The 15,178-nt window shown below is 45.8% G+C and overlaps 1 protein-coding gene across 9 annotated transcripts in view; it reads right to left on the bottom strand.

Moving 5' to 3' along the window:
- The window catches only part of pknox2 (pbx/knotted 1 homeobox 2), a 464,550-nt gene that overhangs the window by 68,402 nt on the left and 380,970 nt on the right, over positions 1–15,178 (bottom strand). The window lies entirely within an intron of this gene.

Consider the following 15,178-nt stretch of genomic DNA (forward strand, 5'->3'; position numbering starts at 1 on the left):
GCGAATAAATGGTCACTGGTGTTGTTTTTCACACAAATGGAGAAAATATTGACTTGTCTACCATTCGTAAGTCCTAATTTTACCTTGTGGCGGGAGTTGAGAGTGTGGGGGCTGAAGAAGGTGGCAAACCATCTGTCCAGCCCCCCCAATGCTCTGATTGGGAGACCCACCTGGAGCTGGGAGAAATGTGCAGCCCGATGACGCCATTTAAATTAGGCCCCCATTCCACTGGGGCGGGAGGCCTTCCCATGCCTGAATTCAGGCAAGTTAAAAGAAAAGAAAGACTTGCATTTATATCGCACCTTTCATGACCTCAGGATGTCCCAAAGTGCTTTACAGCCAATTAAGTACTTCTGAAATGTTGTCACTGGTGTAATGTAGGAAATGTAGCAGCCAATTTTCGCACAGCAAGGTCCCACAAACAGCAATGATATAATGACCAAATAATCTGTTTTAGTGATGTTGGTTGAGGGATAAATATTGACCAGGACTTCAAGTTTAGTATAAAATGTTGGGCGAACTCCCCTGCTCGTCTTTGAATAGTGTCGTGAGATCTTTTACGTCTACCCGAGAGGGCATATGGGGCCTCGATTTAACAGCTCGTCTGAAAGACGGCACCTCTGACGGTACAGCACTCCCTCAGTATTGCACTGGACTGTCAGCCTAGATTTTGTGCTCAAGTCTCTGGAGTGGGACTTGAACCCACAACCCTCTGACTCAGAGACGAGCGTGCTACCAACTGAGTCATGACTGACAATTAAAGTTAAAATGGGGGGCCGGTACATATTGAAAACATGGCACAACCACCCCCCCCGCCATCTTAACCCCCAACCCGCACCATTCCACATTCCCATCAGGCATGCAGGGTTAAAATTAGGCCTTCAATCTTTCAGGGAAGAAAGGCCATTTCTAAAAGAGTTGATGATTCTCATCTCCTCCAACACACACACCACCCTTACTTGGAACATATATCACCTTTCCTTTATTATTGCTGGCTCAAAATCCTGGAACTCCCTACCCAATACCATCAGTACAGGATTTTATGGCAATAGGTATAGAGTATAAAAGTTGAGATGTGATGCTGAATCTATATAAACCTTAGTAAGACCACAGGTGGTGTACTGCGTGCAGTTATGGGTTCCACTTTATAGGAAGGATGCTGAGGCAATAGAGAGGGTACAGCGTAGATTCACTAGGATCCTGCCTGGTATGAGGAAATCCAAGTATAAAGGAAGACTTGAAAAATTGGGCTTTTTTGTTAGAACAGAGGAGATTCAAGGGCAATTTGATGCTTAAAGGTTTTTAAAACTATGAAGTCACAGGACAGAGTGGATAGAAACAGCCTGTTTCCAGTGGTTGAGGGATCGAGAACAAGACAGCATAGATAAAAGATTAAGGCCTAAAAATTCAGTAGTGCCCCGTTTGGGGCGCCAGCCTCACCAGGGCGCTAAAAATAGCGCCCCGGAAGCAGTTGCGGCCGTCCGCCGGAAATTCAGTAGATTTTGCGCCCCAGAGGGAAGCGCGGCGCTACTGGAGGCGCCCCACATCCCTCTTGGGGCGCTGCAGCTGAATATCGCAGCACAATGTGCCGCAGTGCCACATGCTGCGGCACGGCGCGCTGCTGTACTGCAGGCCTTCCTCCCCTTCTTAAAGGGGAGGGGCCTTGTGCAGCTCGATCGAGGATCGCGAGCGCCGGCAAAAGAGCCCGGCACCGAGGAGAAGTGCCGGGCTCTTGGAATGCAGTCGGCACTCCGCGGGGGGGGGGGGGCGGGCTCAGGAGGCCGGGGACGGCAGCGCGGAGAGGTGCTGGCAGGCGGCCAGCAAAAAAAATGGCTGCCCCACACCTCTCCTTTAATTAGCGCCTCTACCGCCGCAGGTAGGCCCCCCTGAACCGGTCGCAAATAGCGTCCGGCGTTAAAGCAGGGGGCGCATCTAAATATCGCAATCAGGGCGTTAGCGGGGCGCTGCGCACACCGATGACGTCATCGGTAGCGGCGCAGCGCTAACGGCTAGCGCCGCCATTAGCGTCCTGCTGAATTTAGCGGGAGGCGTGGCCAGTGGCTTCCGACCCACTTAGCGCCCTCTTAAGGCGCTAATGGGTGGTGCAGCCCACTGAATTTCTAGGCCTAAATGTAAGAGATTTAGGACAGAGGGCAGGGGAATTTTTTTTTTTTTTTTTTTTACACAAAGGACTGCGAGGTTGTGGAATGCACTACCAGATTTACTGACCTAAGCAGAGACCATAGTAACATTTAAGAACAGGTTAGATAGGTGTTGAAGGAAAGGGGAATAAAGGAATATGGGTACAGGTTGGGCACATGGGATTAGGATGACTTGTATGGAGGATAAAAACCAACATAGAATCATAGAATGATACAATGATACATGGACTAGTTGAGCTGAACGGCCTCTTCCTGTTTTTGTAATTTCTATGCAATTCAAGGGATACATACACCACCCTGTTTTCAGGGCAACTGGACGATGGGCAATTAGGCATTCATCATATCCCGTGATCGAATAGAAAAAGGCAGCAGAAAAGCACTTGTTAATCACAGAAAACAGTACATGCCCAGCGATGCATATCATACTTGTACGATAACTTCAAATCTGCAGCAAAGGTCATGAGTTTACTATAAAACAATTAATGGCATTGGGATCTTTGAGCTGATATAGAAGAAGTGGTCTCGGGAGAGAGATTACAGCAGGAAGATTAAATATTACACGGTGATCAGAAATTCATTTTTCAATTTCAAATTAAATTGGAACCACATCTCGGCCTACTTATGAAATTGGAAGTACAGCAAATTCTATTTTTGCTGTACTTATTTGATCATTAGTGCCAGCCTGGTGTGTGGCCTTGCAATCATTCAACAATGAGAACGACTGAAAGCACAAGTTTGAGAATCGAACTGATGGTGGGGAGCACGTTGCAGCTGTGGTGATACTTTATTAAACACTGATCTCCCAGTAACCCAATGATGTCTTCAGGAATATTTTCAATATGCGAAGAAAATCCCTACAACCTTAAAAAAAAACCTGTAAAATCAAAGTCTGAAAATGTAAAATAAATTGTGGCCATCTATAAGGGATCCCAATTAGGCTGATAATAATGAACAATATAAGATAGTCACCAAGATGTCAAAAAAGGAATTCAGTAGAAACTTCTTTACCTAGAGAGTGGTGAGAATGTGGAACTCGCTACCACAGGGAGTAGTTGAGGTAAATAGTATAGATGCATTTAAGGGGAAGCTAGATAAGCATATGGGGGAGAAAGGAATAGAGGGTTAGGCTGATAGATTTAGATGAGGAAGGATGGGAGGAGGCTCGAGTGGAGCATAAATGCCGGCATGGACTGGTTGGGCCGAATGGCCTGTTTCTGTGCCGTATATTCTATGTAATATTGTGCACCACACATTATGTAACGTTGAAGTAGATAAAGTTTTAATGAATTAATTAATGAAATTATTTGGGGTATTTGCAAATAAGTAGCATAGTTTACAAATAATCTCGCTAACCAAAATCCAATAAATTAGATGACCAGCTAAAGTTCCAGTCCCTTGGAATGATATGAACCTTCCCTATCTAGAAGCTGTCAGCTTGGCTCACTCTCTCAACTCAGAAGGTTCTGGGTTCAAGTTCTCACTCCTAAACTTTAGCACATAATGTACGTTAACATTTTGGTGCAATGCTGAGGGACTGCTTTGCTGGCAAAGGCGCCTTTCTTCTGATGAGATGTTAAACCGAGACCCCGTCTGCCTTTATGGGTGGATGTAAAAACATCTAATGACCCTGCGCCAAGAAGAGCAGTTAGCACAGGCAAGTGCACCGAACCTTTGAGATTCCGTCTGTCAGCATTCCTCAAAAATCTACTATTAATTATTCGGCATTTTATTATTCAAATTTCTCTGTGCAAGCTGTAGAAAACATTCACTTTCTGGTCGCTGCTGAGTTAACTGAACTCAGTCAGAGCAGCAATTAGGGGACTACAAATGGAACCAGTGCTGGCGTGCTAGGGAAGACATAAATTCAGCCAAGCTGCTCACTCCTATGCAGCAATTCCTGCTGGAAAGTCTACATGATTGGACACTGAGTGGGATAAGTGTGACGTCCTTCATAGAATAGTCTGGCTACACTCATTTGGCGGGAGGAGGGGGGGTGGGAGGGTGGTGGAGGCGATTGGGCAGATAGCAGGAAGTGCGATTGTGCCAGCTGCCCGATGCCCTAGGTGAGGGGCCAGAGCCCTTTTGATGGCTGGGCCTCATCTGCATGATGACAGTGAGCTGCGAGTGCTGAACCAGTGCACACACACACACACGACTCGCCAGTCAGGGGTGAAGGCAAAGTTCAATGAGTGGTTTGGGGGGGTGATATGGATGGGCCAGCGGGAGATAGGTTAGATAGACAGATAATATAGATAGAGAGATAGAGGTAGGTAAATAGATAGATACTAGTATATATAAAGAGATAGAGATAGGTAGATAAATAGGATAGATAGGATGCATAGAGAGATATCGAGTTCAACAATTTCAGACCATAACCTCTGCCCCTATTTTTTTTTCCATTTTTTCTCTCTCCCACATGACAGCTGTCTTTCATTCTGCCAGTGCCATTTACACTTCATCTAGAGCCATCAGGAAACTTTGTTATATCCGGCACCGACGGGACCGAGCTGTTGCCGATCTATCAAAACTGCCGGACATACCAGCGTTAATGTTGAAGCATATGGAGGTTTTCATCTCCGTATCCGACAACAAACACTGTTGCTTAGCAACAGCTTCAAACAGTCGGCCCGTACCTTGGAAGCGTCTGTAGCTTAGCAACAGCTTCAGAGAGACTTTCCAGAGCCTGACTGTTGGGAAAAAAAAAGCCACGAGAAGAAAAAAAACCTAACAAAACGGCTCCTGATTTCTGCCGGTAGATCGAGGTTTCCGGACATACAACCTCCGGATAAACCAAAGTCGCCTGTAACTTGTCCCATTACCATCTCCTTTTGCCTTGCTCCAACATCCCTTTTGTCTTTTAATCTCTCCTGCCTTCCAGCCTATGACAGACCTTCCCTTTTGTTCTTTCCTCCCCTCCCCCCTTTCCCTGCCCCTACACTTGCTTAAAAACCTGTTCCATCTCCAGCTTTTTCCAATTCTGACGAAAGGTCATCGACCCAAAACGTTAACTCTGTTTCTCTCTCCACAGATGCTGCCTGACTTGCTGAGTATTTCCAGCATTTTATGTTTTTATTTCAGATTTCCAGCATCCGCAGTATTTTGCTTTTGTATAGAGAGATAGATAGATAGAGAAAAATATTACTTGGTATTTGGACTCGGCCTCAAGCTACTGATTGTTTTAGATAGAGAGGCATTACATTGGGTTTTTCTTATGTTATCTGGTGTTATGCCTCTACCGGGAGATTACATGGCTTTAGGGGGGCTGGGAGTGTATGTGCTGTGATACAAAATGCATCACAGGTTGGATGGACCACTGGGTCTTTTTCTGTCCGTCATTTCTCAGATGTTTGTATTTGAAGAACCTGCAGCATTGCTGTGCAAAAACCATTCGCATCTGACCTGGAATGAAAAAAACACGTTCAGGTTTCCCTGGCTGGCATTTAGCTGTGAGGTAAAATTTTCCACTGCTTAATTTCCCCCACTCTTCCACTTCCTTTATGTACACTCGAGGCGTTTTTGACTTTATCCTCATATCTTGCTGATTAACTTAATCCTCATTACTTTCCTGTACAACGCATTCTAATTAGATCGCTGAAAAAAGGGCAAAAAAAAATTGGGAAAAAAACCACAAGCAGTAGCAGCCATAGGACAGATTTACATCTCATTAAATTCCTACTTATTATTTCAGAAAATTGCTGATAAAAATGTGCATCTCAATTTGTTGGGGTTGGAAGCTTCATCATCGCATATCTAACATCTCTCTCGTCGCCCTGGCTGCGAGCCGTTGCCGTGGCAACCCGCAATAATAGAAACTAATAAATTACAAACGAGACACCCGTCTCGCAATTATCAATCTGTATATGCAGATTCCCTGCTAATTTACCTCACAAGGCTAACTGCAGCGAGAGGCACCAAAACACTATTGGTTGTTTTTTTTTTTAAAAACAGAGATTTTGCCTAATGGGTGGGTTGGGGGTGGGGGGGGGGAATTTTCACTCAGAATAGAATAAAAACAAGGTATTATTCTCAAAAAATCCACATGTGGGCGCAGGACAGACTTGCATGTCTGGACCCAGCAACACCTCTGTAGACACTAATTTTACAGTCACGCTCGTTTTCCTCAATTACGGTCTGTAAATGTTAGTTAGGTCCAGATAGATACATACTTCATCTAGATAAAGATTCCAATGCATCAAACCCCTTCCCATTCACTCCCACTGTATAGAATTCCGATAGATCAGGGGTTCTCAACCTTTTTGCTTCCGAGGCCCACACCCCCCTCCAGTGTTATTAAAATTCCACGGACCCCCTGTAACACAAGTATTGTCTCTGCATAAAAATTCTCTCAATGCCGCTCCCGCTCACCATGTTGCTGCTGATGCTGCTATTCCAGCACTGCAGAAAATACTGGTCCCCACGCCCTCTTTCCCTCCACATGACCCCCAGAACCCCCGACTGTTCTCGGCACATCAGCCAGTCCCGGTTCTCTGCTTGATTGTCAGTCAAACAGCCTTTCCCCGTCCCCCTCATCTCCAATATTTTTATAACTAATGAACAAAAGTGTACAATGAAAATGAAAAAAAAACACCATTTTTTATTTTTTTTAAGGCCCGTGTGATTTTTCTCCCAAATTGCTCGTAGCAATGCCCAGATAATGGCAACTCCAGGAAGGTTGAAATCCTAGCTAGAGGCCAACATTGGTTGCGAACAATCAGGTCTGCCTGTGATGCCCTCCTTGGTAGAGCAAGACTGCTAACAGGCAAGGTGAAGAATGAATGAATGAGGTTAGGCACCAAAGGGCAGCCAGCACCCTTGTAACTATACTACAATGTGAGTCAACACTTTGAAGGCAACAGGACAGAAAATGGGGGGGAAAATTAGACAGAGCAGAATATTTAAATGAGTTTGCAAACTGTTTCAGTTTTGCTGTAATAAGTGTCAATCCTAATAGTTTCCTAATGTTGACATATTCCGCTATTCTTCCTCCATGAAGACCTCACTATTTGACCCTAGCAGCTCCTTTCCTCCTTGCGGCTGCCGACTATTTCCTTCCCCCTTCTTTATTTGATTGACAATCGTGACCGAGCGAATAACAAATATAGGCCCCAAAAAAATCAAATCTGAAACGGAACCGACGTACGCACGCGCGTACCTGGCGAGAGGATAACGGAGAGTTCGAGCCTGGGGATCTGCGCTCAGCGACCGCCGCCTCTCTCCCTTCTCGAGAATGGGATGGGGGGGGGGGGGGAGGGGGAGGGGGGCCTGGGCTCAGCAGCAGCTGCCGCCATCCTCGCACAGACTATCGGGAGGGGGGGGGGGAACTGAGGTCCGAGTCGGGGCCTGAACCGCCAGTTTGCTCAGTTCGATCCCACCTTTACGCAATCGTGTATTTTTCTTGTTTATTTTTTGTTAAATCTAATTATTTTTAAAATCCCGGACCCCTTGAAATCTTCTCGCGGACCCCTGGTTGAGGACCCTTGCAGTAGATCAAACTCTTTCCCATTCACTTCCTCGGCATAGAATTCCGATAGATCAAAGTCCTTCGCATTCACTCCCACTGTAATGAACTCCGATAGATCAAACTCCTTACCAGCCATTCTCGTTTAGTGGCACAGGATGGAGGGAAACATTAATTTATTTCCTGCAGAGAGTCCCTGATCTGAATCTTGGGGAGTTACCAAGTAGTCCAGGCACTTCCCCATGGGGGGGGGCCCAGAATGTCACCCCTGGCATTAAGGAACACGTCGCTGTGGTCAGCTATAGTGTGACATCAGTGAGAGTCTGGCGGCAGGTCTCCAGATCTCTCCTCAGGCGATGGCACATGCCTTAATTAAGAGAAATGGAACAGAAAAATAAAAATTAAAAAAAACTGATCCATCAACATTCAAGTGTGTATTCCTGATGAGTACAAAATGTCCCCCAATTATTCATGGCTTTTATTGCGCAGCTGACTGAATATCAGCAGTGCATTGTTTAATTTCACCTGAACAGTAAGAGCTACAAGGCTGGTCTTTCACATCTTGACATCTTCTCATTATCAGATTTATAATGGTTAAATGTTTTGTGTTGTTTTAAATTATATTCATTTCTGGGATCTGGGATTAAATCAGTTGCTTTGTTATAATCAAGATTTCTGAAACGTGAGGACAACAAGTAACTCGGGGAGTTCATCAGTAAAGGGGGAATTGGAGGAGGACACCAGTAAATGGGGGAATTAGAGGGCACCAGAAAATAGAATAGTGAACCAATAAATTGGGGAGGGCAACACTAAATGGAGGAAGTGGGGGGAGGGGACCAATAAATGGGCTCTTTTCTCTAGAAAAGAAAAGACAGGTGATCTGAGAGGTCTCTAAATTTATGAAGGGGTTTGACAGGGTAGATGCAGATAAGATGTTTCCACTTGTGGGAAAGCCCAATCATTAATAAATCCAGTAAGTAATTCAGGAGCACGTTCTTTACCCAGAGAGTGGTGAGAATGTGGAACTCGCTGCCACATGGAGTGGTTGAGGCAATAATAGGATATGATGATAGGGTGATGTGAGGCAAGGTGGGAGGAGGCTCATGTGGAACAGAAACATCAGCACAGACTAGTTGGGCCGAATGGCCTTTTTCTGTGCTGTGAAAAGCGATGTAATTCTATGTACAGTAACTGCAGATGGAAATCTTGCTTCAGGGGTATGTCATTGATTAACGATTTATACTTTAAGGAATGCCTTATTCAGGGTAAACAGCATCTGAAAAACAAGAAACAGTAAAACTTAGGAGTGATCACACAGTCAGTTAAAATTGGATTTTGAAAAAAAATGATAAAACCGGCTCCTGAATATTGTCAAAAAGGCAGTTGACAGTCCTATTGTATTTTCAGTAGTTCTGTTTTATTTCAGATTTCTAGCAATTATGATGTTCCTTTTAAGCATTAAATAGTGTATGTTTTGCTGAATTTTCTTTTTAAAGGAACATTCTATTCAGGCTCTGAATTGTGCATAATACAATGAGAAATTAGTCATCAACTTATAAAGAACCCAGTATTTCTTGCACCAGTCCCTAGTGTGATCTTGCTAAGGGGTCACTTTCAGAAATGCATCAATACAGAGTAGTGGGAAACAAAAGTAAAATAATGCAGATGCTGGAATTCTGAAATAAAAACAGAAAATGCTGGAAATACTTAACAGGCCAGGCAGCATCTGTGGAGAGAGAAACAGAGTTAACGTTTCAGGTCGATGACCCTTCGCCAGAACTGGAAAAAGCTGGAGATGGAACAGGTTTTTAAGCAAGTGTAGGGACAGGGAAAGGGGGGAGGGGAGGAAAGAACAAAAGGGAAGGTCTGTGATAGGATGGAAGGCAAGAGAGATTAAAAGACAAAGGGGATGATGGTGCGAGGCAAAAGGAGATGGTAATGGGACAAGTTAAGAAACAAAAGATGACTCTAGATGAAGTGTAAATGGCGATGGCAGAATGATCGACAGCTGCCATGTGAGAGAGAGAGAGAGAGAGAAAAAAATGAAAAAAAGATAGGGGCAGAGGTGATGGTCTGAAATTATTGAACTCGATGTTCAGTCCAGAAGGCTGTAATGTGCCTAATCGAAAGATGAGGTGCTGTTCCTCGAGCTTACGTTGAGCTTCAGTGGAACAGTGTAAGAGGCCGAGGATGGAGAGGAGCGGAGAATTAAAGTGACAGGCGACCGGAAGCTCGGGGTCACCCTTACGGACTGAACGAAGGTGTTCCACAAAGCGGTCACCCAATCTGCGTTTGGTCTCCCCAATGTAGAGGAGACTGCATCGTGAGCAGCAAGTACAGTGTACTAAATTGCAAGAAGTATAAGTAAATCGCTGTTTCATATGGAAGGAGTGTTTGGGGCCCTGGAGAGTGGGAAGGGAGGAGGTAAAAGGGCATGTGTTGCATCTTCTGCGCTTGCACGTGAAGGTGCCAGGCGAAGGGAAGGGGTGTTGGGGAAGAGTAATGGGACTTGGGTTCCCCAGTTCCCTTGCCCATCGGTGAGGTCCCATGGCACAGTGGGGAGTTGCCAAGGGAAGGTTAGGCTCTCTCCCGCAGAAATTAGATGACCATCAGGGGCGGGAACCCTGGATGATTTTTGCCTGCCCTAGTTAGAGTCTTAAAGCCAATTATAGTTTCTCCACCTGCTGCCCTGGCTGAGAACAGTTAACTCAGTACAAACTATGGATACAGTCCAGGAGCTTCCTGGTCTGTGTGGTCCTGCACCACACCAGGCTCTACATTTCTTCACTAAAGCGCTTTTATAATCATCGGTGCATAAATTGGCTGCCACACGTCTCCTGCATTACAACAGTGTCTACATTTCAAAAGTAGTTAATTTGCTGTCAAGCGATTTGTGGCCATCCTGAGCTTTGAAAGGCACTATATAAATGCAAGTTCTTTGGTTTTTTTTTAGTTATGCTCATGAAACACCTGCATGGTTTTCTGAAGTGGCAGAATAGGTGGCACAGGGGCTGAAAACATTAGTAAGGTGTTCACGACCCCCACCCTCCCCCACCCAGCAACCTTAAACAAGCTGGTACAAATGTCTCATGCTATAAATACTGCACTTAAGCAACACATGTTAAGTCTTCTGTTCTTCAGGGAAAGCTTTTACTCACTGCTGCTGCAGGAAGCCTCTGGCTAAGGCCACAAACTCAACTAAGAAGGAAATCAAAGTCATGCCACAATACTTCATGACATACTACAGGAAACTTTGGTTTATCCGGAGGTTAACTGTCCGGAATGCTCGATCCACCGGCAAAATTCAGGAGTCGGTTCAGTAAGTTTTTTTCTTTTCGTTGCTTTTTTTTCCACCAGTCAGGCTCTGCAAGGTCTAGCTAAAGCTGTTGCTTAGCTACAGAGACGCTTGCAAGCTACGGCCGACTGTTTAGAAGCTGTAAGCAACAGGGTTTGTTGCTAGATACGGAGCTCAAAGCTCCGTATGTTTTAACATTACCGCTGGTTTGTCCGGCAGTTTTGATGGGACGGCAACAGCTCGGTCCCGTCGGTGCCGGATATCACAAAGTTTCCTGTAATGTGCTGTGCTATCTAGCAGCCTTGCCAGAGTGGTACCAAGAAACCATGTGGGGCAGATATCAGATGGAGCCAGAGAGCATCAGCATTGCACTGAATTCAGTTTGGATCAAATTGACACAAATCTGAGTGGGTCTGTCGATAAAAGCACGGCAGAGGGAAGGAGAGGCATCATTGTCCCACAGCTCTCTCAGAATGGTCTCCCACAGCCTCAGATGTAACACTGCCTGCCACCGGGTCTGATTTTAAACTGGGCACTTCAGAATTTTTTATTTTATTTTTTTTTTTAAAAAGTCCAAGGCCTAGAAATTCAGTAGCGCCCCGTTTGGGGCGCCAGCCTCGCCAGGGCGCTAAAAGTAGCGCCCCGGAAGTAGTCGCGGCCGCCCGCCAGAAATTCAGTTTGCGTGCCCCAGAGTGAAGCGCTACTGGAGGCGCCCCACATCCCTCTTGGGGCACTGCAGCTGAAGATCGCTGCGCAACGTGCCGCAGCGCCACACGATGCGGCACGGCGCGCTGCGGTACTGCAGGCCTTCCTCCCCTTCTTAAAGGGGAGGGGCCTTGTGCAGCGCGATCGAGGATCGCGAGTGCCGGCAAAAGAGCCCGGCACTGAGGAGAAGTGCCGGGCTCTTGGAACGCAGTCGGCTCTCCGTGGGGGAGGGACTCAGGAAGCCGGGGACGACAGCGCGGAGAGGTGCTGGTAGGCGGCCAGCAAAAAAAATGGCCGCCCCGCACCTCTCCTTTAATTAGCGCCTCTACTGCCGCAGGTAGGCCCCCCCTGAACCAGTCGCAAAAAGCGTCCGGCGTTAAAGCAGGGGGCGCAACTAAATATCGTGATCGGGGCGGTAGCGGGGCGCTGTGCACACCGATGACGTCATCGGTAGCGGCGCAGCGCTAACGGCTAGCGCCACCATTAGCGTCCTGCTAAATTTAGCGGGAGGCGTGGCCAGTGGCTTCCGACCCACTTAGCGCCCTCTTAAGGCGCTAACGGGTGGTGCAGCCCACTGAATTTCTAGGCCCAAGTCTGCACAGCAAATGTTTATTTTAAAAACAGATGGCAGTTCCTGTTTCTATGGCAGTTGCCCCAATTTACTTCAGCATGTCAGGAGGTGGGCACCTTACTTATTAAGACTTTAAATGAATTTATCATCAGGTGCAAAGCAATAACTGGAACTCAACCCCTGACCTCAGCCCGTGGCGAACCCCTATTCCGTCCCTGCTCGGCTTCACACCAAGGAAAAGATAGCAACCCTATTGGCACTAAATCAACAGCCATGGGTGTAGACACTGCTTCTTGTAACTTCAGAGGAAAGGCAAATGTTACTGCTCGTGAGAACTTAGTAAAAGTAGAGATTGTCACGACCCTCTACCTTTATCTTCATTTCTCGTTCGTGAAAAAGAAAAACTCCCCAACAGTGAGAACCCACGGTCACTAGTGCTCACAACACTACTTAAAGCCAACTCCAGTCAGAATCTGATAGCAAAATACTGCGGATGCTGGAAATCCGAAATAACAACAGAAAACGCTGGAAAAACTCAGCAGGCCCGGCAACATCCGTGGAGAGAGAAACAGAGTTAACGTTTCAGGTCGAAGACCCTTCGCCAGTTCTGGTCCATCCTCACTGGGCACTACCTTACCACACCAATTGGAAAGCGAACAGATCAGATGACTTGACCATCAATCGAACAACCTTTTTTTCCTCATCTGCAATATTTTGAATACGAATAAAATAAAAGTGTTCAAAGAAAATGTAAAAAACGCATTTTTTTTTTAATGCTGCTATAATTTTTCTCCTGGGTGTTGCTCACAACAGTGTCCTGGAGATGAATCTTTAATTCCTAGAGGCATGTGCAAGATGGCTGGTGCATTTACTTATCTTACAACACTGAATGCACCTCAAAGTAATTCACTGTAAGTGAAACACAGATGATTCTGACAGAAGTGATAAGGCACCATATAAATGCAAGCTTGACTGTCTGACTCAACTAGTTTATCACACCCACGGGACATTCATTTTTCTGGATAGTGTTGAGGACAGCTAAATAGGGTCCTTTCCTCCTGTCAGCCATGACAGTGTGGTGCCCATTAACATGCCTGTAATAGTGAATTTAGTACTGAGCTTCCTGCAGCTCACTGAACACAGCTCTGCAGCCCTCATTATACAGGATAATAATGAGCTGTACTAGTGCCGCATGATATTTGAAGCAAAATCGAATAGTATTCTGCTCGCTCTTTATCACAGCATCCCATTCAAGATGTGCCTGTCTCATCACTTCACTGAAAATAGCCAAACTGTCAGTGTTTTTTTATAGATCTGTAAATTCTGCCCTGCTATTGCGGCACATTAAAATATTCAATCGTTTCGCCCCCACAGACACACACACACATACAATAAAAACATGTACCCAATGATTGCTAGCTCCTCCTAGCATCTCATACATTTTCCATTTTGAGGAAAATCTCATGATGGAGACGAGATAGTCAGTTTAATCAAACTTTCCTGGGTAGAAATGGGTACAAACTATCTGATGCAGTGGGGTTAATACCATGTCAAACATACCACAGGTTAGATATGGGATAAAACTCCCTCTACAGCGCGGTCTAATCCCAACCTCACAAGAACACCCCATTCGCATACCAGCCATCCATACCGTGCCAGGCTCGAGTGAGGCTGCCAAGACAATGAGAAAAAGTGCCAAAATTAAGATTAATTGTTGTCTCACACCTAATAGAGACTCCCCATTTCAGTTTGGACTCTAATTAATCAAGAATGGTGATTTTTCAGCACATCAGTCTGGATTATTTTTGAACCCAAGTCACAGAGGTGAAAGAACTGTATCCTAATCTAATGCATCACCAACCCCTTCCCCTGCCCTACTCCTCCACCCACCCCTTGACACTCATTACTGGAACATGGTCAATCAGCCTGCTGGGAAAGAGTTGCCATTATAAGGATAAGAAGCCCAGAAGTTAGGATTAGTTCAGAGAAACAGTACAAAGACAAATGATAATTACTGTAACAAAGACACTCATTCTGAACATCTAAATGGAAGGCAGCATCTCAAGATATGAAGGAGTGTCACACTAACTCTAACCATCTTTCTTGACAGTTTAAGATCTAACTTTAAACTGCACTGAGTGTTGACAACACAATTGAGGAAATGATCCTCGAGTAGTTTCCAAACCCGACGAATAACAGAACTAACTTAGCTCAGTAGTAGCATTCTCGTCTCGGAGTCAGAAGGTTGTGGGTTCAAGTCCCATTCCAGAAACTTGAGCAGATTATCTAGGCTAACACCTCAGAGTGCTGCACCGTCAGAGATGCCACCATTCAGAGGCAACACTAAACCGAGGCAATCTTTGCTCATTCAAATGGACGTAAAAGATCCTATGGCACTGGGGAGTGCTCTCAGTATCCTAGCCAACATTTATCCCTCAACCAACACCACTAAAAACAGATTATCTGGTCATTTATCTCATTGCTGTTTGTGGAACCTTGCTGTGCATAAATTGGCTGCCACGTTTCCCTATATTACAACAGTGACTTCACTTCAAAAGATCTTCATTGGCTGTGAAGTGCTTTGTTTTGTCCTGTGATTGTGAAGCAACTCAGAGTTAATGGCCAATCCACTGATGTATATGGACTACCCTCACACCACTGGCCTTGGCTAACCTTTACGTGTTTGCGTGGGTTTCCGCCGGGTGCTCCGGTTTCCTCCCACAGTCCAAAGATGTGCGGGTTAGGTTGATTGGCTTTGATAAATTGACCCTTAGTGTTAGGGGGATTAAATACGTGGGGTTACGGGGATAGGGTGGGATATGTGTTGGTGTAGGGGTTACGGGGATCGGGTGGGATATGTGTCGGTGCAGGCTCGATGGGCCGAAATGGCCTCTATCGGCATGCTCAGCGCATGCGCTGAAAACCGGCATTTCCGATCTGGCAAGAATGGTCTTGACAGATCCTCCGGCTGCCCTGGAGAAGGGCCT

This window comes from Somniosus microcephalus, chromosome 26 (assembly GCF_052327205.1).
Source record: "Somniosus microcephalus isolate GS21.2 chromosome 26, FLI_Smic_1.0, whole genome shotgun sequence".
Taxonomy (NCBI): domain Eukaryota; kingdom Metazoa; phylum Chordata; class Chondrichthyes; order Squaliformes; family Somniosidae; genus Somniosus; species Somniosus microcephalus.